The 24,619-nt window shown below is 35.7% G+C and overlaps 1 pseudogene across 1 annotated transcript; it reads right to left on the reverse strand.

Annotated features, from left to right (window-relative positions):
• On the reverse strand, window positions 1-24,415 carry LOC307055548 (NEDD8-activating enzyme E1 regulatory subunit-like; annotated as a pseudogene). Its single transcript has 3 exons — window positions 24,362-24,415; window positions 641-810; window positions 1-569 (listed from the first exon to the last, which is right to left on the reverse strand). The product of its transcript is annotated as an NEDD8-activating enzyme E1 regulatory subunit-like (transcript).
• Between the last annotated feature and the right edge of the window lie 204 nt (window positions 24,416-24,619).

Consider the following 24,619-nt stretch of genomic DNA (forward strand, 5'->3'; position numbering starts at 1 on the left):
CTATTTGCTGATATTCAAGCAGCAATCATCATTAAATATATCTTCAATATTGATTGGAGTCTGAGTTATATTTATTGCTGTGTTTATATTTTTAATAGCTTCTTCAAAATTCACTTCTGGAGCCCCAATTTCATTCTTTAGAACCCCTTATCTAATTACATATCTAAAGTCCTCTTTTTCTTTATACATTTTAGGTGTTCATCCGTTTGTTTCACTGTTCCACTGTGCTAAATATTTAGCGATTATTATAATCTGTGGAGTGTGGCTATGGACATTTTCCCCCCATATGATCCAAATCATAAGACTGAAAATGTTCTCTCAGCTCAGGAAATGGTTTATCCAGTTGTAGATCTTCCAGTGCATCATCTGGGTAAAATTCCATTATCTGGATGTTCTTTTATAATGATCCTCCTATAGCCAACTAGCCGTATATCCTCTACATATTAAAAGAGCCATTTAAGAACTCCAGAGGACATCAGCCAAAGGTAGTAACGTACTTTCGGGTAGCCTAGCTGCAACCATAGTAGTAAAGCTACAGGAAAAAGAAAGGTCATTGTTAAGAAGATTTTCTAAACTCATTTCCACAAACTTTCAGACCCATTGTCATTTAATTGTTATAAGAATTCCATGACAACTTGATCTTGGTTCTTGCTGATATTGCTTCTTTGTAAGAAAAAATGTTTTCAACATCTCTGCTTATCTCATGTCCATCAATAATTGTAAATGAATCAGTACTGAGAGTACCAAGTTCTTAAGAATTGCGGTTCCTGTGGCTGTTGCATTTATTAGGCAAACATGAGCAGACACTAACTACTCCATGATTACTCCATAATCTTGCCCATGATTACTCCATAAACTCAGTAACCCTGTCCCCCAGAAAAAAGCCAAGACCCTGCAAAGTGCCACAATCACCTCCTGCGGTATTTTTTTAATCAGAAACACTTTTCTTTTTTTCCAGCTTTATTGAGATGTAATTGACATATAACATTGTGTAATTTTAAGGTGTACAGCATGTTGATTTGATACAGTGAAATCCATTTTTAATATTTTAATGCAGTACAGGGTGAGATAGAAATGAAATTTCACTGTGAACATTTCTGTCCATATGTTTGGTTATTCCATTGATACTGAATGTTTCCTTGATATTCTTGTTTACTGAGCCCCACAGGTGAGAAAGAAAGGTCCCAAAGGGATAAGAATAAACTAGTTATCTTGGGGAAAAAAAAAAATAAAAAACCTCTTCAATTCTGATTTCATTTTAAGACCATTTTGTAATAGATAATGAAATCTTCAGTATAAACTGTGTAAACTCTCTAAACTACAAAGAATCTTCAACTTATACCTTTGTCATGTAGTCATTTGGCAGTTGGCATTAGGCTACTATAATGCAATCATATTGCTACTTGTTCATTATCAATGCATTAATCATTATATCTGTAAATAAATATGATCTTTTTCACATCTTTTCCCTTTTTTATGTCTAGTGTTAGTAATATGTATAACATCTACAGTGTTTTGTATCATATAAGACAATATTGATGTAGGTACCGACAGACAATTCATCTTGTAAACAGGCAAAGTAAACTTACGGTATAGATAAATACAGTATAGTACTATAAATGTATTTTGTCTTTCTTATGATTTCCTTAACAACATTTTATTTTCTCTAGCTTACTTTGCTGTAAGAATTCATATATAACACATATAACATACAAAATATGTGTTAATTGACTGTTTATGTTATGTGGCTTCCAGTCAACAGTAGGTTATTAGTAGTTAAGTTTTGGGGGAGTCAAAAGTTATCCTTGGATTTTTGACTATGTAGGGGATTCATGCCCCTAACCCCCGAGTTGTTCAAGGGTCAACTGTACTTGCATAATTTAGAATGGAAATGTGTTCATATATCCATTATCATATTAAAACCAAATGTCCTTGTTAAAATGGTGACATTAATGAATCTCTATTAATTTTATAATTTTATCACAAATTCAGTGCCATGAATTTAAATAAAAGGAATATGAAAAAAACATCAGTTTTTAGTTCTCATAACCAATGTCACTTATTTTTGCTGGAAGTATTTTCTCTACTGTGTTTTGTCCATGTTGAGAGAAATTTTTAAAATCATCACAGATAATAACCAGTTTAATCAGGAATTCAGCTTTAGGCATTTGAAAGAAAATTAAATTGGATTTCTTAGTATTTTGTTATTTGTTCTTCGTGCATAAGTTTGACAAATCATTTTATTATCGTTTGTCTCAATAATATACACTGCCCAGAAAGTAGTACATGCATATGTGGTGTGTGTAAAGAACCTCTTCTTTAATGGCTTCAAGGAGATACTTGCCTTTTTTTTTTTTTTTTTGATCAGTTTTTATCAGCTTTAAAAAACCCTCTTAAGTCAAGGACATATGGGGTTATTTTCAGTCTCCAGATGCTTTAACCACCACTCTTCATAACCAGCAATATATATCTTATATAATTAATCTCAATGTGCACTATCAAAATATATTAGCAAAATATAAAGGGGGGGAGTAATACTTCAGTTTCTGTCCCAGATTGAATATCAAACAGTATCACAGGATATATATAGAGAAACTGTATGTAAATTTTGAATACCTAAGTGTTGTAATAAATGTGTTCCTTGTGTGCTACATAGGAGAAGGATATCTGTGTCCTGCAAACAGGATGGTGGGCATGTTGAGTTCTGTATTCTGGAGTGGTGTTGAATTTATACTGGTGTATCTGCCTTATCACCCCATATCTGTGTAATAATGATGAAATATAATTTTTAGTGCAAAGAAGTGGGTCCTGTCTAAAACCAGGGTGTGTTCTGTGAGCAAGTCAGGAATGTTATATGTGCACAACTGAAGAAAAAAAGCATGCAATAAAAATTAAACTTGGTATCTCATCAGTTTACTCCATTCCGATTATTTTATCTTTGGTCTTCAGTAAGTTATTATTAGAGCAGCCCTGGACTAGCAGAGGCCTCCCCACTCTGATTGTCTATGATGTACAGTACCCTGGTATTTCCCTTGAATGCCCTGCTCCTAGTAAATCCCATAGAGGTTTTCAGTAGAGACTTGAATTGGCCTTTGTTTCAATATGTTCCCTTTCCTGTATTGCCCCATCATGTAATATTATTTTAATTTCTTTACTACAATATTAATTTTATATTTCATTTAACTTTTTTTTTTGGTTATCTCTACCATAAGAATGTAAACTCTCTGAGGGTACAGAATGCATTTGTCTTGTTTTCTTCTGTATTCCTTGAGCCAAGGATGATAATTGGCATATAATTAACACCAACTATTATTTTGGAATGATCAGACAAGTCTGTTGAATACTAGCTACTTACAATAAGTAACTGGCAGTACCAGGATTCAAAGAAATACAGTTCCTCTGGAGCCAAGACCTCTTATCGGTATTCTGTAAATCATGACCCCATAACTCAAGGTTACTGACTTTCCCTTATCCTAATTCACACTCTCCAAATGCCAAATTGTCATACCAGTTTTGAACAAACCCAGCCCTGTAGGGGTGAGGAATTACTAGGAGTTTTCATGTTTAAGGTAGAGGCACATTCTCTGAGTAGATCTGAGTCTGAGCAGGGAAGGCATGTATTCTTTGAGTTATGCTAGTTTATAACCCAGATTAGACAGTGCCAGACTCACAGAGGGGCACCCATCTCTTCACTGACACACTAAACCGCTGTGATCCTTGAATTCTCCTGGGCTGGGCCTGAGTTCAGCTATTGGGAAATATGACCTCAAACAAAAAGTTACTGAGCACCTATAAAGACTTTTATGCAATTATAAGCTTAATATCAGATGTTAAAATAGTTAACACAAGAATAACTTGAATTATTAAAGGTCGTGTGTAAAATTTTAAATTCTACTGACATACTAGAGTCTGCAGATAACATCTGGAGAGCTGAATTTTTCTTTCATGCAAATACTTATTAAGGACACACTATTTTTTAGGCAGTGCTCCAGCACTGAGAAAGGTGTACAGTTGTTATTACTATACTTCACATAATGATATATCAATTACATTGACCAATCATTTCCTCCTTCACAAGGGAAGAAAATAAACACATGATTTGTTTGTTTTGATTTTGCAAAGTTTCAATAGGATATTTCTGGTATACAATACATTGATTTTATTGATTAGTCTCATAACACTATTAGAAAAACTACCAAGTTATTTACACTCCATTTTGTTGATTTGCAATTTCATTGATTAAGTGCAAAGAGGGACATGAATCAGATTGTTCATATCTGTTTTCTAGGTTCAGACCTTCCAGTGAAGTTACTAATACACAGTCACATTAAATAAAGTTTTCTGCTTCATAGAATGCATTAAGGCATCTGGATGACAACTTGGATGAACTCTAAGCTCTTTTTCATGTTATCTTACTTTCGAATTCATTTTCAGTCTCCCCAAAATACTAATTTATTTCTAGTTTGAACTCCAGATCTCATGAACTTTCTTACTTCTGTTTTCATACCCATACCCCAAACAACCAGTTACCAAATATTATCAATTTTGGAAATATATTCTAATTCCTTATTTTTTCACAGTTCTCACTTCTAATGTTCCAATTTCAACTGGAGTCCTACCTTGCATCCAGGTTTGTCTCCTCTCAAAACACTCCCACAATATTTTTGAATTACCCTTTTTAGAACAGGGGTCAAAAGTTGATTTATATCACCTCTAAAAAAATAAAATCAAAGCACTTGTGCAGCAAGGCATCCAAGGACATTTGTGACCTGCTCCAACCTAACTTTGTAGTCTCATATCCTGTCCCTTTCCTGTGACTCCTTCAGCTTGTAATCCCAGCCCTGCCCCTCACACACATTCTAGGATTTCCTTAAAATGACACACATTTTCACATATTTCCTTTAATGTAACATATAATTCTTTCTATCATTCCTTTCAGACTCTACTTTATTAATCTCTACTCATACCTCAAAACCAATATCTCATTCTGGTTCTCTGCTAAACAACTTTGTATAAAACTCCATGGGGAGAAACTTCTTATGCTACTGTGTGTATTAATGTATTCAAGGTTTCCATGCTTTTTAAGAAGGGTTTCTTCCTTTTGTTTATCTCACTATGCTGAAAGCTCCTTGAGGGTATACACCAAGAATTATCCTTTTCTTGTGATTCCACGAAAACATGAGAAGGCCTAGACTATATAAAACACTAAATAAATGTCAAATGAGTGAATTAGACCCATTTTCATTCTCGTTTTCCTTCAAACGTCCACCATCTCTGGTGAATTAAATGTATGATTAATTTTAATTTAATACCTGTCTAGAAAGCAAAGAATATAGCTCTCATTTTCTACACCTAACATCATCTCCTCAGCTTTATTAACGTTTCAAAGAGAAAATCTTCACTGTGGGAACATTTTTACTAGAAGAAGATCTAAGTGTAAAGCAACTCTGAAACTTAACTTTGTAATAGACATAGTTGTTCATAAAAAGTTACAGTTCTTAAATAAGTCATTGCAAGGAGAAAAAAAACATCTCATTGAAATTTGGAAGACGAAAAAACATCTGGCTTTTGGGAAGGTGATATGAATCAGATTAACAAAAGAATCACATTATATGCCATAAAGGTTTTATGTGCTATAAAATGTGAAGAGTAATTCAAAGTTGTGAATTGACACAGACAAAATTCTAAAGAAACCCGGAAAAGTTTTGAACCCTAGTCATCACTATAAATTTACATTCCACTAAGAGTTTCTATGCATATGTCTCAAAAGATAGGTCCAGTGACTAAATTGGTTGGATATTCTAGGCATTCAGTGTTTGGGTATTTGAGATATGAGGCAACTACTACTCACCTATCATCCTTGATAAGAACATTTTTTAACTCTCTCATCTAGAAATATGGTACCACTTTTCACTCACATACGGTTAGTCATTATCTCCCCATCAACAGAAAAATATAAATTAAAATGTCTTAATGAATAAAGAAGCCTTTTGAAAAATGTATTCTCACCACTGTTGAGAAGCAGTTCTCTCCAAGACATTTCTACATTACCTTGTGATGGAGTTTGTTCCCAAGGAGGTTTGCATAGCAGACAGCTGCAGAAACTAGAGGTAGTTTCTCCCTCTTGGTCTGAAGGCAGATATATTTCTGAACTAAGATAATAAAGATAATGCCTCCCTGCCAGGCAAAGGTTGTTCAGGTTTCTCTTTATAAAAATGGGGGTATGGGGTTACAAAGCTTGGGTTCCTCACTTGTATTATAGATCAACTGTGCATTGTTCACCTGGGCCTGTTTCCTATCTTCCCCATGGGACTTGGGGACAGGGGAAAAGAAACACGAAGCTCCTGCTGCCTGCTGCAGAGTGAATATTAAACTGTTGAAATCCATTTGGTCCACTGCTTCTTTACTGGCACAGTACATAGAAATGTGGGAGTGACGTGGCAGCTGCCACTGTCACTGCTGCTTGACCACTAGAAAACGTTGCTTCCCTGGATTCATTTCCTGGCACTTCTGTACCTCACAGTCTATGCTCCAGTTTGTAGACTTCCATACATTCTGGGCTTACACCCTTTTTTCCTTTCTACTGCCCTTATATCTGCTTGGCCCTGATTACCTTCTTTGCAAAGCAAATTATATTGTCTTCTCCCTATGAAAATTTTCCTGACTTTTACAGGTACCAGGGTTTATATAAGTCATAGGCCCCTACTGTATTTTTTAGCAGATATATATTTTACGTATTATTATTTTATTTTTCATTATTTGCATTTATGCAAGATACATATACTGAAACAATTGAGCAACTGTTTTATGGCAATCAGTAATAGGTACTGGAGAAGGGTTGATAAACACAACAGACACAGTTTCTAATCTCTGGAACCTTACAGAGAGTTGGAAAAGGCACACATTGTAAATTAACAATGATAATATTCATAATTGATTCATAAAGGTGGATATAGGGATATATGACAAGGGAATGAAACAATACAAGTTCCACTCTTGGAAGGCTTCTCTGTGGACAAGATTCCTCAGCTGAGGCCTGAAGGGAAAGTAGAAATAACTCACAGAAAGACCTGATAGACATTGTCTAACATAGAACATAGCATCTGGCCGGTACTAAGTAAAGATTTGAGGACTGAAACAAACAATTTTTTTTCCATTTAAAATATGCTCTCCTCTAAACTTATGTATGTTTCTGTATTTTCCTGTTACATGTAGTCACATCTCTGCAGTCCACAAAACCTCGGTGTTTGATCTCTCCAAAATAAATGCTGAGTGCTGATTATGGGCCAGTTATAATTCTTGGCTCTGGGAAAACAGAAGAAACCAAGACAAATGCATACTGTACCCTCAAACAGTTTACATATTTGTGTGGTAATGACAGACCAAAAAATAAATAAATAAATTTAAATGTAATATAAAATGAGACTTGTAACAGAAAAATAAGAGAGTTATATGATGCAGATTAAAGAAAGGGTTGGTAGTGATGGATAAGGTGATGAAGAAAGACATTTTTAAGCAGATGCTTTCTGAGCTAAAAAACCAAATGGTGAGGATCCAGTCAAATAAACTATCAGTTTATGTTTCCCGTTCTGTAAAGTTGGAACAATGATATCTGCTTTATAAAGTTGCTCTGAGAACTTGTAAAAAGCTAACATAGGTGAAATGAATAATAAGGCATTTGTAAGCAGGCTAATGAGGTCAGAGCAGTAGCTTGTTTGGAATTGTGACCCTATTTTCTTGAGATGACTCTGCTACTCTATAAACATAAACAGTCACTAGTTTCATAGTGAAACTGTTCTTGTACCTTTCATGACCCCAAACCTTGCTAGTCCTATTAAACAGGATTTGTGTTATAGACTTGCCCTTGTTTAGTTGGTTACTAGCTGTTTGCTCCCATGAACCTGTAACTGGCTTTCTTAAAAAAATAAAGTTAAAAAAAATCTTCTAATTTTCCTGTAGTTTCTTCCTTGCATTGTTTGCATCAAACATTTCAGTTTGCAAAAGACATTCTAGTAAGAAGAGAGCACACATTTTGAGGTTACTTGAAGGTACAATAAAGGTGAATGGTTAAGAAGATGATGAGAACTATAGGTAGGATGTAAGGAGATCTAAGAGAGATCAATGTTTCCAAACCTTTTTTTACGACAAGGCAAATACAGGAAACGATGGTATTATGTATAAGTCATTGTGTATGTAAAGATTCTAATGACAGGATAAAATGTTTATGAGTTAATATTAGTAGTAAAAGTAGAATATACATTTGGAGGTTAATAGTTTGCGTGTCCATTGGTAGGTTGCTAAATCCCTATTTCCTTTCTTTCAGTGACACCCAGTTGATTCAAGAGTGTTTGTTTGTTTGTTTGTTTATCAACTTTACTGAGTATAATTGACAAATAGAATTGTGATATATTTAAAGTGCAGAAAGTGATGAGTTGATGTACATCTGTGTTGTAAAAGGATTCCCACTACTGAGTTAATTAACACATCCATCACCTCACATTAGAGTATTAGCTCTTAATAGTACTGTCAGAACATCCCTTTCATCCTTTCCCATTCTTTGTGATTTGTGTTGTTTTTTAGGAACTTAGGACCCAAGAGATATGTCTGATCCAACCATGTTGTCTTGACTTCAATAATGACGACCCTCAATGAACCAAGGGCCACTGTCAGGGGTATCAGCTGTCTATCTCACCAGCCATTATTCCTTATTGATTGCAATTAGATCTAGGGCAGTATTCCTCCATATTACTTCTCTTTATTTTGCAGAAACAAAGCTTTAAGCAAAATCAAGACATTTTCAAATCCCTACATTTAGCTGGAAGATCTTTGCAGTAGATTTAATGATTTGATGTTACAACAATCATAATTATTGTTTGCCTCCAAACAAGCTTTAGTATACGTATTACAAAATCCTTGTTATCTTTTTCTTTAAGTAAGGGAAGTTTGTTAGTAAATATTTTCCATAAGTTGAAGAAGATACAGGGTCTTATTTATTTATCAAGTATTCTATTGAGTGAGGTTCAGTTTGAAGCACTATTCTCAATAGATCTGGCAATAAAGCAGTGAAGAAGACAGACACTATCCTGTAAGTCTGTGTATGAATGTTTATGTATTATGTATGTGCAATCTATCTATACATTGATATAAATATATTGCATGTAATATATGCTATATAGTATATTACCCTACATATGGTACACAGAATAGTGTCCCCGCAAAGTGTCTGCACATACATCCCCTAAACCACAGAGTTTGTGTATATGTTACCTTCCATGGCAAAAGGGACTTTGCAGATATAATCTAGCTAAGGATATTGAGGTGGGGGAATTAGCCTGGGTTATCTAGATGGACCCAATGTAATCACAAGAGTCCTTATAAGAAGGAAGCAATAGAGGCAATGTAAGAGAGAAGGTGAAGTAATGATGGAAGAAAAGGGAAAGGTGACAAGTGAGAATGGCCTTTCAAAGATGGATAGGAAAGGAAACAGATTCTCCCTAGAGCTTCCAGAAGGAGCCATCCTGCTGACACCTTCATTTTAGGACCTCTGATCTCTAGAAATATAGGATAGTAAATTTGTGTTGTTTAAGTCACTAAGATTGTGGTAAACAGAAAATTAATACAATATAAAAGTTACGTTATATGTAGACACCATGTGTTACAATATATATTATATATAATATGTATATTAGTATATATACATGTGATATCCACCATACTGTATACTATATGCTATCTATACTATGGAGACTATATAATACACATGAAATACAAAAACAGTTATGTTTACACAAAAACATACACAAAAATTCTCATAGCAAATTTATTTGTAATAGTATCAAAATGGAAACAGCACATATGCCCTTCAATGGGCAAATGATTAAACAAACTGTAGTACATCCAAGCTATGAAATACTGCTCAGCAATAAATAATAAACCTGCAAAAACCTGGATGAAACTCCAGGGAATTATGCTGAATTTAAAAAGCCAACTCCAAAAGTTTACATACTGTATGAAATTATATATATAACAACTTTGAATTGACAAAAATGGTAGCAATGGAGAACATGTTAGTGATTGCCAGGGGTCAGGAACGTGGTAGGAGAGGGTAGTGGATGTGCCTATGTGAAGGCAATAGGGAGGATCATGTGGTGACGGAAGGATTCTCAGTCCTGAGTGTATCAAATCTGATGTCCTGGCTATGATATTGCACTGTAGTTTTGCAAGATGTTACCTTCGGGTAAAATGGTTCAAAAGTATACGAGATCTTTCTATATTATTCTTGTAACTGCATATGCATTTACAATTATGTGCTAAAAAGTTTAATTTAAACAAAAACAATACGTATATAGCAGTTCTTCAGTAAAGTTTAGTTGCCTTCCTGCAAAAAAAAAAAATTGAAACAACTGGATATTTCCATTTATGATGTTGGAGAATAATTGGAGATGTTATTATTTGGAAAACATGTTTTGTTAGAGAAAAATCTCTGGGGTGAAATTTAGAAACTGAAGGTTGTGACTGTTGCTGTGTCACTAATGAACAGTGATCCAAGGAATGAGTTATTTAACTCATTGTACTTCACTTTCATCATGTCAAATATGTGTGGATTTATTTAGATGATCTTAAAGTTTGCTTCAGTTGAAGATATGGTACATCAGTCTGGCAGCTGGTGGAAGGGTTAACCTATAACCCTCAGGCTTGTGGTAAAATGGGGCTACTGGTTTCTGTGAGTCTGCACGTGCCCCATGAGTGTCACTTGCCTAGGAGAACTCTCTTGACAAGCTCTGTGAGTGGGGAATGCTTTCTTTCTCTTTACAATCTTCCTGAGTATGATTTGTATTTATTGCTCTGGCCAGTTTTAGGCACCCTCCCTGGTCAAGCCATAAACTTAGGAATTCTGTTAATTTCAGTGATTCCACATGCAATTTAAATGGTGCATTCATTCAAAACTGGCCCTGCATAAAAGATGAATAGTAAGAAAAAAATGCTAGTAAATTAAATTAAAATTAAAAATTTAACTTTTCTTTACTTGGAACATTAAATAGTAATAAAAAAACATGAAACACTGAAGACCCTGAAGAAAGGAAAATGGTCCACTAATGTCATTTTCCCACTCCTAGTTTTTAAATAAGGGGTTCTACATTTTCTTTTTGTACTGGGTCCTGCAAATTATGTATCCAGCCTTGGAGGAGTCCAAGATTTTGCTGTAGATATTGCCCATTCTCTGTATCCTAATAAAAATGTCCTACCTGTGAAATTCTTGAATGCTAAAATGTATCCTAAGAGAGTTAAAGAATATACTTTCTGAGCAAGTGACCCTGTTTAATAGTTAATTAAAAATGGAGGAACTAAATATTGCTTAGGGCAGAATAAAATACTGCTTAAGAGAGCTGACATATTGTCTCATTCTGGCACACCTATGATGCTTGTATGAGGAGCCCAGAAGATGTCCCACAGTATCATTAAAGTCATGTTGGCATGAAGGTGTCAAAGCATGTGGGACCTCCTATTAAAAACTATAATCTCTTTGATTTTAAAATAAAACAAGAAGACTGAGAAAATATCCAACATGAAATGTATTGCATAGGGGACTTCCCTGGTGGTGCAGTGGTTAAGGATCCACCTGCCAATGCAGGGGACATGGGTTTGAGCCCTAGTCCAGGAAGATCCCACATACCACGGAGCAAATAACCCCGTGAGCCACAACTACTGAGCCTGCGCTCTAGAACTGACAAGCCACAACTACTAAGCCTGTGCACCACAACTACTGAAGCCCACGTGTTTAGAGCCTGTGCTCTGCAACAAGAGAAGCCACCACAATGAGAAGCCCACGCACCGCAACCCCCACTTGCCGCAACCAGAGGAAGACCGCGCGCAGCAACAAAGGCCCAACACAGCCAAAAAGAAATAAAGAAAGCGCTTCTCTCTCTAAATATATATATATATATATATATATATATATATACACATACATTACATAAAAGGGTATATAGTCTTGATGAACTTGAGCCCACAGATGATATGGAATGATGGATGACTGATTTCCAAATTTATGTGGTGTGGCTTATCAGTCAGACACCTTGGACTTGTGCTGTTAATTTTCTGTGACTCCCAATTTGCTCAGGAAATAGAATTATTTCCTGAAAAAGAGTCTTGAGTTTTTCCTTATAGGTTGTTCTTAGAGGAGCAAGGTAGGTTAGTGCTTTCTTAATTCATTATTTCTCAAGGTCTTATTTATAGGCCACTTTCAGAGAATCATCAAAAAAACCTTGATAAAAAGCATGTGCTGAACATATACTGAACAGCTACTGTGTGCTAAGCTCTGTCATGGACCCTAGTGATAACGTGGAAAAGGTAAACTTCTTGCTCACATGGAGCTTATATCCCGAAAGAGGAGTCAGACATCAGTTAAGTAATTACATAAACACACATAAAATTACTACTGAGAGGAAGCTATACAGTGTGAGAGGGAACTTATAATTAAGGTATCTGATTGAGCCTAGAAAGTCAGAGAATACCTCCCTGTAGAAGGGAGAGTTTTAACTAACATCTAAAATAGAACTAGGAATTTACTCAGTGAAGCAAGAAGGAAAAGGTGTTTCAGGTGCAAAGAATAGTATATGACAAGGACTTTTGTCAGGAGGAAGCATTGCAGACAAAAAGGAAGGGCTGGAGCCGAAAGACAAAAGGGGAACCTGGTGCAAGTTGGGGTGGAAGGGATGGGCAGGGACTCAATTGTGCAAGTTCTTGTGGGTAATGGCATAGACTCTGTTTCACAATCAACAATTTTTTAGGATGGGGTCTGGGACTCTGCATTTATAACAAGTATTCCAGTGGTCCTTATCTATATTAATTAAAATTTAAGAGTTCTGGTCTGTGAAAAATTCTTGGTGACTGTCATTAGAAACTCAGACATGGTGGCTAACCCATTAATGTTAGGGGCAACTGCGAAGGAATACCTCTGGGTTATGGTGGCCATTCTCCAGGCCATAGGAAATTTCCTAGTATGATGTATCTCTTAGAATTTAGCTGGATTCCAAAGCCTGAGTCCACAGCAAGGCTCTTTCCTTTTCTGCTCTCGTTGGAGGTCACATGTGCCCCATATCTCCCATAATGATGGCAGCATTTGGGTCATGGTGAATAAAAACTATTGGAATTATCGATGTGCTTTTCATTGTTAAACACTTTATGCACTTAGATCCTGTTGCAGGTAGCTTAATATTATTTTTTTAATTGCTTTCATATACATCCACTATTTTTACTGTTTTATTGAAATGATAAAAATTCTCATGTACAAGTTTTTGGAGTGCAAAAAAATGCTCATGATAAAACACCTAAATAATATCTGAGCAAAAATAATTCTTGGTATGCCCGTTTTTTATCCCCTGCTCAGCAGGTGCTTTTCAGTTATCATCCCTGTAGCAGAAAAATGTGTCCCTTATTATTGCCTATCTTGCTTGGTAAATAGGTGAATTTTTATCAGCCTCTGAGTGGTGTGTCATAACCCAGATGAACAACAGAGCAAAATTCAAAATTATGATGTCTCAGTGTCAGTCTAGCATTTATTTTCCATAAGCCAGATGTAGAGGGAAGGCGGCTACCCAGAGACCTTCAAGTGATGCTGGAAAACCCATACGTGGGAATAAGGGTCAAGAGGGCCAGAGAGAAAAGTCAATTTGATCTTTCCTTATTGTTAGTTTAATGTGTTCATTTAAAAAAAAGTTCAGATTAATACAAAGTCAACAGTGAGAGTGAAATGGAACGCTTAAGATCACTGTAGGTAAGAGGACAGTGAGTGGCTCTGGCTTTCAACTTCACATCAAAGGGGAAGATCAAGAAAATCAATGTGCCCTTCTGTGCCTTTTTAAAGAGAGCACCTGACATGATAAATCCCCATTAATTTCTTCAGAAAAAAGCTGACTGCTGAGAAAGAAAAGTTCCATTACTAACTCTTGCATTCCCTGTGAAAAGAAGAGAAGAGGGAGACAGATATGCTTGAGAGGTCTGCTCCAGAGGGCAAACAAATAAGAGGTAATGAAGGAATGGCAACCTGAAAAGGAAGTTCGAATTGAGAAAGGTGCTGGGTAGAGAGAATGCTTAGCAAAGCTTTAGTAGAAGTAAAGGAGTGGGAGGGTGATCACCAGATGAAGGGTGATGGTGTGTCAGTCAATCCCGAGGAACAAGTGAAGGGGTCCAGAATATGCGTGGCAAAAAATTTATTTTGAGCAGAAGGCATTTGAGTTCCTGAAGTCTCTCATCTGCCTAAAAGCAGAGCCTCCCAAAAGAACTCAAAAACCTCCATTGCCACAGATGCCTTCCCCAGGAGCAACCAGAGAAGATGGTTGACTCTTATCACTGTAGATAAGAAGCCTCCACACCCCACTAAACAGCCATTGTCACAAACTTATCATCTCCCATATATTCTGCTAAAGGACCGTATCTTTCCAAAACGTCATTTGTTTGCCCTTTAGTGCCCTTCTTGTCCTCCTCAAATTCTACCCACATCTTTGAGTCACATTTTTTCTGTGAACTCTCATGTGTAAATGATTAAATTTGTCTTTTCTCTTGAAAATCTGTTTTTTGTCATTTTTTTAATATAAATTTATTTATTTATGTATTTATTTATTTTGGGCTGTGTTGGGTCTTTGTTGCTGTGTGGGCTTTCTCTAGTTGCAGCAAGCGGGGACTCCTCTTTGTTGCAGTGTGCATGCTTCTCATTGTGGCGGCTTCTCTTGTTGTGGGCAATGGGCTCTAGGCGCATGGGCTTCAGTAGTTGTGGCACGCAGGCTCAGTAGTTGTGGCTCATGGGCTCTAGAGCGCAGGCTCAGTAGTTGTGGCACACTGTCTTAGTTGCTCCGCAGCATGTGGGATCTTCCCAGACCAGGGCTCAAACCCATGTGCCCTGCATTGGCACATGGATTCTTAACCACTGCGCCACCAACGAAGTCCGGTTTTTGTCAGTTTTATTCTCAGTTCCCAAGTGTGAATCCAACAGGATATAGGAAAAGCTTTTTCTCCCCAACAGAAGCAAATGGAAAGCTCCAGATTGGGAAGAAGAAATCACAGAAATAGCACAAGAAACTTAGGCATCTTTCTACCAAGAAAAGGAATTTAAGTTAAAAAGTCAGCAGGTCAAAATGCTTGATTCATATGTACATATAAGTATTAACAGATAATGGGAAACAGGTTAGTTTTTAAATGTCTCCCTGCCCTACACAAGGAGCAAAGCTGGAAATAAAGCATTCACCCCTTGAGACAATTGCTGTGACAAACTCACACCCAGGACAGCTGGACACTGCAATGGAATTGAAATGAATCTCTGCAAAATGAAATGTTTACAGATGCATGCATAAATGAATGAATAATTAATATTTGTATAATGTGCATTATATGCCACATATAAGATATTTGCACCTATTGCATGTTGTAATCTTTACAATAATCCTAGGAGTTAGGTAATATTTTTTACCCTTTATAGGGATGAAGAAACTGGGGTTTAGTAATATGCCCCGAATCCCATGGCTACTACAAAAAAGCAGAACTGGAAATCAGACCCGAAAGGTATGTTTCAAGGCCTGCTAACTGTTATGCTCTACTGTTTCTCTAATGAATGAATGAAAAAACTAAAGACTGACATTTATAACTACTGTGGTATATTGAAGTTATTTGTTATCTATCATCTGGGCAAATAAAAACTCCTTGATAAAAATACAATGTCCTACTCATCTCTGTTGTCCCAGTGTAGCACAATCTCTGGAACAGAGTTTGAGCTCCAATAAAAGAAAAAAAATATTTAACTTTAGTCATTGTCCAGAGAGGTTGGACCTAAATGGGCAGGAAATTCATGTGAACAGTGTATTTTTAGGCATCATGGATGAAAATAAATGGACTCTTAACTGCAGACGAAACTTTGGAATATCCCTCAGATACCTGCTTGAAAAAGAATCACTAAACAAGATGTAAAAAAGAAGAAATGTATGAGAGGAATAGCACATATCTTTACCAAAGAAATGTTACTGACATATACTATGTAAGATCTTAATTATTCCAGATGTTTTCCGAGTAACCAAATGACTTATCATTAAGATTAAACAGGAATAGCAGGTAAGCCTAAAAACAAAGAGATCATTTCGTTCTACAGAATTAAAGGAGAAACTGAATTTCTTATTTCTTGTAGTTTATTACACATCCTTTCAAAAACCCCATAGGAAGAACCAGAAATCATGCTCTCTCTGTTTTTCTCTTTTGTATAACACTCATGAGGTTTGTTTATTTATTTATTCATTTATTTAAATTGAAGGATAGTTGATTTACAATGTTGTGTTAGTTTCAGGTACAGCAAAGTGACTCAGTTTTATATATATATATATATATATATATATATATATATATATATATATATATATATATTCTTTTCCATTATGGTTTATTACAGGATATTGAATATAGTTCCTTGTGCTATACAGTACGACCTTGTTGTTTATCTATTTTATATATAGCAGTTTGTATCTGCTAATCCCAAACTCCTAATTTATCCTTCCCCCACCCCATTTCCCCCTTGGTAACTATAAGTTTGTTTTCTATGTCGGTGAGTCTGTTTCTGTTTCATAAATAAGTTCATTTGTGTCATATTTTAATTCCACATATAAGTGATATAATATGATATCTGTCTTTCTCTTTTTGACTTACTTCACTTAGTATAATAATCTATAGGTCCATCCATGTGTTTATTTTTTTATCATTGTAAAACATGAATAACTTAAAACTTGCAACCATTTTTAAGTGCAGTGTTCAGTGACATTAAATGCATTCACATGGTTGTGCAACCAACACATGAGATTTAAGTTTAATTGTATCACATTTTCAGAAATTTTAAAAGAATGTTTAAGTACATATAGAAAAGTGCACATGTAAGTATCCAGCTTGAGTATTTTTATCAACTGAGCACAACCATGCAACCGGGACCCATATCAAGTAATACATTACAAGCACTCCAAATACTGTACTCACAGGTATGCTAAATAAATATTTGTTGAACAAATAAGTAAATGAATGAGTAAAATAAGGATGTCTCTGCCCTGGAGGAGATTTAACTTCAATATCTATAAATATTCAAAGCAAAAAGAAATCAAACCCCCTCTGTCAGGTGAATGTCCTTACTCATAGGAAATCCACAGTAAAGTCTTACTTTACTTATTACTTTGGGGTGATAAGGCAGAACACCGTATACTCAAATAGTCCAGGATAAAGCAAAACATTTTCTTGTACTACTATATGTTTGAGATTGTTAGAAAAAGGAGGAGGAGGAGGAAGGGTGGGGGTAGGAAGAAGAAGAAGGAGAAGGAAAAGAGAATGTCTTTAAAAGCATTTAATATTTTCAAGGATGGTGGGCAGAATTTAAATTCCTGAGTGTTTTAAGTTACCCTTCCTTCTACCTGTATTATATCTGTTTCCTACCCTTCTCCACCTTGACTCATACCTTTTCTGAAGTATAATAGGGATTCCTGGTAGCTTTGCACCAAATTTTAATCTTTTTAATGTGTGTGTGTGCTCTCAGCAAGCATACAACATATAAATTGCCAGATTATTATGTATTAAGTAATATTTTTTAAAGATTTATGTTCAACAACACAAACTAACAACATTCTAGGCTTGCTTGCCCAAGCAGTGATTACTCAGGATGCACTGGGATCTTGTTTAAAGCCTCTGAATAAATGGGACACAGTGTACACCTTTAACTTGTATTCATGGATTGTCTGAACATTGAGACAGGTGTTAAAAGAAGTCCATCAATAATGGATGACATCTGGAATGAGGACAAAAGATATAATCATCAAGGTTATGAATAAAAAGTATCAGGATGACAACTGCTCTACATCCTTTAAAGGACATATGAGGAAAGACTCATACTGGAAAATTTATCCAGCTAGAAACATACAGCAGCTTAATCCACAATAAATGGATTCAAGCCTCGAAGAGAGAGGCATCAAATTTTGGATTCCAAAGTTTGCCACCTACAAACTCTTGTTACTGTGGCAGTTTGTTCCAACTTTCAGTCTCTCAATTCTCTCATCTATAAAGTGGGTGTATTTGGAGAGTTGTCATGAGGCTAAATGGCATTGTGTGATATTATCATATACTAAGAAATGTATATTTGTCTTTGTCCCTGGTTCCTGGTGCAGAGTTCCTAAAACCCTTGTAATTTCCTGTGTGATAGGAGTGCTAGAAACATTTTTATAATAATATGTGGTGTTAGTCTCTAGGTTCTGACAAAAGAGCTTCTAAGACCCTTGGAATCTCCAGAATGATAATAGTATCATTTGTATGATAATGAGTTGGTTGGTGGCTGGGGTCCCCTAGATAGTTTCAGGACCAATGCTGGTCCCCAGGAAAACCAAGGGAAGACGAGAGAGTTGGAACTTTCAGCCCCACCCCCACTCAACTTTTGAGAAGAGCAAAGGGGCTGGAGATTAAGTTCATCACCAATGGCCAATAACTTAATGAATCATGCCTATGTAATGAAACCTCCATGAAAAACTTTAAATGATAGGATTTGGATAACTTCTGAGTTGGTGAACACATCAAGGTTCTGAGAGAGTAACACACCTAGGAAAGGCATGGAAGTTCTGTGCTGCTTCTCCTGTGCCTTGACCTATGTATGCATCTCTTCCATTTGTCTCTTCAATAATAAACCAGTGATAGGAAGTAACCTGTTTCCCTGAGTTTTGTGACTGTTTCTAGCAAACTGTCAAACCAAAGCAGGGGAGAATGGCAACCCCTAATTTATAGCCCGTCAGTCAGAATTATGGGAAGTCCAGGACTTGTGAACTGGCATCTGAAGTGAGGGCAGTCTTGTGGGACTGGGTCTTTAACTTGTGGGAATCTGATGCTAAATCCAGATGAATTAAATTAAGCTGGAACATCTAGCTGGTGTCTGGAGAGTTTAAAAATTGTCAATGTGAGGAAAAACCTCACACATTTGTTGTCAAAAGTGTTCTGTGGATAAAACATATCTCAGTAAGTATGTAATGATTTACTTTGGATTTTTAGTAATATGTGCTCAATGTATTCTAATTATCTCCATTGCTCCCCAATTTAGTATTTGTGCTTTCCAGTTATTGGAGTATTTGTGTTTTATCTCCATAATTCCCCCCTGTGAGTGGTTACCTGATTCTTTCTAATCAAGAAACTAGACTCAGGATGTAGTTTCATGATTTTTGTATAAGGGAAATAATAACAATAGCTAATATTTATTAAGGACATAAATGTCAGGTAATACAAAATGCCCTTTATGTACCATAATGCTATATGTTATATGCTCTTATTTTTCTCATTTAACTTGCAAACTTATACTTAGAAAAAAATGTACATTATTTTTTCAAGATTATATCATCAATATATAGTAGAGCCCAGACAAATGCAAGACTGTTTGATCCAATAAATGTGTTTTTGCTATTATTATTAATGGCAGTGATAACTCCATTACTGTACAGATCTTGTACAAAGTGTTTTCCTACCATCTTGTGAAGGGGATATGAATTATATTATTTTATGGTTCAAATCATTGTAACTTTTTATTAACAGCTAAGGGAATCGTGACTCAAATAGATGGAGCCCTTATCCAAGATCATTGATCAGCTGGGACACAGCCTGAGTTAGCTGGACCTGGTTTCATACTGCTAGTAAGAGTAGATTATCCACCTCCTTTATCAATTATGCATTCAGTAGAATCATATTGGGAGCTTGAAATCAGCCATGGTGGGAATGTTTACACCAAGAAAACTGGCAAAAAGTACAAAGGCTTCCTCCCTTCCCGGAACTGGCTTTCCAGCACACCACTGACATAGCCATTTGAAAAAGGCAGCCTAAACTAGCATAGAGAGAGAAAATGATCAGAGAGAATGACTTCTTTACAGTGCACTGTTTGTTTATTGGCATTAGCTTGATGTGTAATTGTATGTGCATGTGTGTATTGTTTAATGTCTATGTACCCACTCCTCATCAGACTATAAAGTCCAAGATGGTAGGAATTGTATTTAATTTACCTACAAATGTTAAGTGTCTATTATAGTCCCTAACCTATAGTAGGCATTCAATGAATGGATTTTGAAAGAATACAGCATGTTTAATTGACATATAATATATATATATATATATATATATATATATATATATATATATATATATATATATATATGCAGGAGTTTAATTTTTAGAGACCAAGTAGGGTAAATACAATCCATTGCATAATTTGTACTTACTGAAGTTGAGTAAATGTATAAAAAGTCACTAACATTCTCTTTATTCAGTGTACTAGTTTTATTATGTTTATTTTAGTAAACTAACATTTCCACAACCCATTTCTTCAATAACTTCTTCATTAATCCATTTCTTTGAGAATTTCAGAGACCTACCTCTTGCTGCTTAAGAAACCATGCAAATAAAAGTGACTTAATTATAACTGATTATAATTCTGATTTTTTTATGTTAACCACAACATTACATATGAATTTTATATGTGAGATCAATACTATCTTTTTCATATTTGAAGTGAGATGCTAAAGATCAGATATCTCACCTTATTCTTTGTATACTTGATACATGGTTCACAGATGCAGTCAATGACTCTTTGAGCAATGAATAGAAATAAATGATTCTATGAACAAAAATCATAGTTATAAATCAGAACACTGAATTTTTTTAGGACTTTATTTTTTACATCAGTTTTAGGTTTACAACAAAATTGAGAGGAAAGTACAGGTGTAATGGAGAGGTCATAAAAGGCTTCATCAAAGAAGTAGAATTTGGTCCTTAAAGAGTTAGTTATATTTAGTGTTGCAAGGGAATGACCATTTCATGAAAGAAGAATAAAAGTCTGGGTCACAAAATGCCAGGTTAATGTAGAGTTGTTTCTACTTTCCTTGGTCATATCTATTCATTTCTTCTCCCAAATTTCTATTTTTCCTGGGTGTTAGATGAGAGGCCATGTAGGACAGTGGCTAAGATAAAAGACCCCAGAGCCATAGTGCCTGCTTTGAAATCACAGCTTTCTCATGAATGCTGTTATGCAAATCCCATAACCTCTTCATGATTCACTATAACTGTAGATAATAATAGAACCTACTTCAAAGAGTTAATTGAAGAGTTAGATGACTTAATAAATGAAAAGCACTTAGAACAGTGCCTGAAACATGGAAAACACTCAGCATACTTAGTAGTTAAGAGAACAAGATCACAGAGGCTGTATGTGATAGCAATTCCCTCCTTTACATTTGGAGCTTGTTGCTCCATTTGGTACCGTGAAATGTAAAAGCATTTCACTTAACTACTGGCTAATTCCAACAGAGCTCAATATGATAAATCTGATGCCCGTAAACTTCAGCCTTAAATTTTGGGTGAAATGCTGGGCTCACTTCAAAATGGATGGGAACTATAGTTCAATGCAATAACTATTCATGTTTCTCCATCTTCCTTATATGAGGTTTTTACTCTCTTAGGTTATTTGTCATCTAAGAATGATATGTCCAGGCTCAAATATTCTTAAATACCTCATAAATAATACAAAAGCTGCATCTTCATTTACCAGCTTGTTTCTTTACATGTACATTATGCAGAAAGCTTCAGTTAACAGTTCTAATAAAAACAATAATAACAAAATCTAAGAAACAACCTTGAGTTTACAGCACAATCAATTATTAAGTAGGTGACATCTTATAAATTACAGTTAATTGTCACTGTAGCAACATAAAAACATATGCCATAAAAACTTCGATTAAACCAGAGGTCACCAAAGGAATAATTATCCATTATATTTGTTTGGAACTTTTTACATTAAAAAAATCGCATCATACCTCAACCTCAACATTTGTCAGAAAAAGTGTGGGTTATTACATCCATTTCAAAAATGAAGAGTTGAAGATATAAAGAACTGAGGTGATACACACAGACTCTAAGGGGTATAAAATTAATAATTAGATCTATTTCTGCCACAGTGAAATATCCAGCCCTGTGACTACCCTATAGTAGGAACATAATAAATATTTATTGAATAGAGGGATTAAAGGACATGTGTTTGAATGAATGAGTGAATTTATTTACTTACCTGCTTATCTATCTGTTTTTATTGTAAGATCCAGAGAAAATTAATACTTGTAGGATTTACATAAAAATTTTAGCTGAAATCTGGTCCAGTGAACTTCAGAGTGGATAGTGTTCAGTTGGTTCAAAATAGAATGTATCAAGCTGTAAAAATGGAAACACAACTGTGTTGTATTGTGTAAAGATTGTTCAAGGAGGGCCTGTTCATAGGACTGAGTTGAAGCCAAGACTAAATAGTGTTCATAACTGTTTCTATTAAATTACAGGGACATGGTATGGGTTTAATTGGGAGGAGAGCTGGTTGGGCCAGGGCAAAGTATAATAAGGATAACCTGAGGCTGCTTGAGATGGAGGATGGGAGGGAGAGTGGAGGATTGGTAGGGAGTGTGTGGGAATGAGGAGCTTGGAGATCTACAGTGTAATCCAGGAATGGAGCCAAAGTCAAAAACAGAGGTGCTAAAGCTCAGGTCTGTGGTGAAATGGGCAATTAACTCAGAGCCAAAGACTAAGAGCAGGTTGAAATAGAGGAATGAAAGTGGTCATGAAAGGTGAGAGGACACTGTGTCTTGCTGACTTCATGGCTTTGGGTAAATTGGCAATATCTGCTGCTTTGTGGGATCAGACAGTTCTGTCAATGTTCAGACCATTAAAAATTAGAAATTTTGCCTTGCCTATGTAGCATCTGCTAAACAAAAAGCTTAAAACCATTAATATAAGTGCAGAGATCCATTTTTTAGCATCTAAGATCTATTTTTAAGAAATGTGCTTTATTGAGATAGGGCAGTCAAGTCAGGGTGTACCTTTAATCTCTATAGACACAATGTTTTGTTTTGATATGCATTAAATTAAGAGGAGCCAGCATATGAATACAGAGATGTGGTCTTTGGCTCAAGAGATAATAACCATCCTTGCTTCCTGCCCAATCTGAGCATTTCAGGTCTGTGTTTCAAAGCGAGATAGGCTTTGCTTCTGGGCCAAGACACTCCAAACCCTGTCACATTGGCTCTCTTCTCATTGTCACACTGTCATATACAAAAGAGCACCATGCTTAAATTTTTCAATGCCAACTGGCTGATTCCACTCCTGACACAACATTCAATGCCATGACCTCCTATTCTATGGTGACAGAGAAGTGAAGAGTGAGCCAAGATGATTGCAAATAACCCATAGAAAGAGCCATTTTGTCTATATTCTTGTTTTAAAATCAAATTACTTATAACTTTTTTCACTGCCATCCTAGGAAAGTTTTCCTATTGTATTAGTTAAGTTCATATATTAAAAATTATCACTTGAATGTCATCTCTGTGTTGGTAACTATGCTAAGCACTGTGTATAAAGTGTGCATTTATATATGAATATATTAAAATTAAAATCACTAATAGATTATATGAAGAAAACTATCAACGTGGTGATAGGGAATAATGGGGTGATGAAGGTGAGGGAACCAAGGACCCTGGCAAGCAAATTCAGAGTGACAAATATGAAAAAAAAATTGTATGTGTGTACATATTTCCTATGTTTTATGTATTCAGTACCCTTCTCCCCATATTCCACCACCCCTTTATCCTAGTTCTTTTAGATTTTTATCCTGTGTTAGACAACTTGACAAGATGAGGTCAATGCAAAGAAATTGCAAGTTTGTCTTATTTCTAACATCCCTAGAGACCATAGTAGCTGTTTCCATTACAGATGTTTTTACTTCTTATAAATATCACAAAATGTGAGATTGCTTAAACAGCCATTATAGCAATATATAATTTAGTCTTAATGATAAGTATTAGCTCTGTCACACATGAGCAGAAAGCATACTACAAGGTACTCTGAAGGACCTAGTTATGGTCCTTACCCTCAAAATTCTGACCATTTACTGGAAAGCTTTATAAACAGGAAAAAAAAGGAAGAATTATTTTAAAAAATGTATTTCTGACTTCAGCTTTCTGATTCCCATCTAGAAGTTTGGAAATTGCTGTTCTGTCTAAACGACAAGTACAAAGCTGAACAAACTGAAAAAATCAACTCTTCTTGGATGCATAAGAGGTGAAGATACAGGTCAAACCATTGCCCCCAAAATTGGAGAGACAGGTGAACACAGGGAATCACAGCATAGTAGAGCGGACTCACAAGTGAATACACTGTGGGAACCAGTACCAGGGTGGAAAAACCTGAAATGAAATTAATTGCTGGAAGCTCAGTGTGGACAAGTCTGAGAGTTAAAAACCCCAGAGGACTTAATCATAGGGGTACACCACACTTTTGTGAGTTTTACCTGCAGGAGCTTGACCAGGTTTTCACAATAAATGTCAGGGAAAAATTCCCTCATGCTTCTAGCAAGGAGAAAGGGAAATGAACCATTTTGAAACATGCCATAGCACTCTACTCTTCTTAACAAGGCCTGCATCCAGGAGTTAACTGGATCCTAAACTACTGGAGTATTACCAGAGACTGACTGGGAGAAGGGGAATATTCAACTCCAGCTCCCTCTAACCATCCTGTTCCACCTAAGAAAAAAAAAAAAAAAAAACCT

This window comes from Hyperoodon ampullatus, assembly GCF_949752795.1.
Source record: "Hyperoodon ampullatus genome assembly, chromosome: 7".
In the NCBI taxonomy this organism is placed as follows: Eukaryota; Metazoa; Chordata; class Mammalia; order Artiodactyla; family Ziphiidae; genus Hyperoodon; species Hyperoodon ampullatus.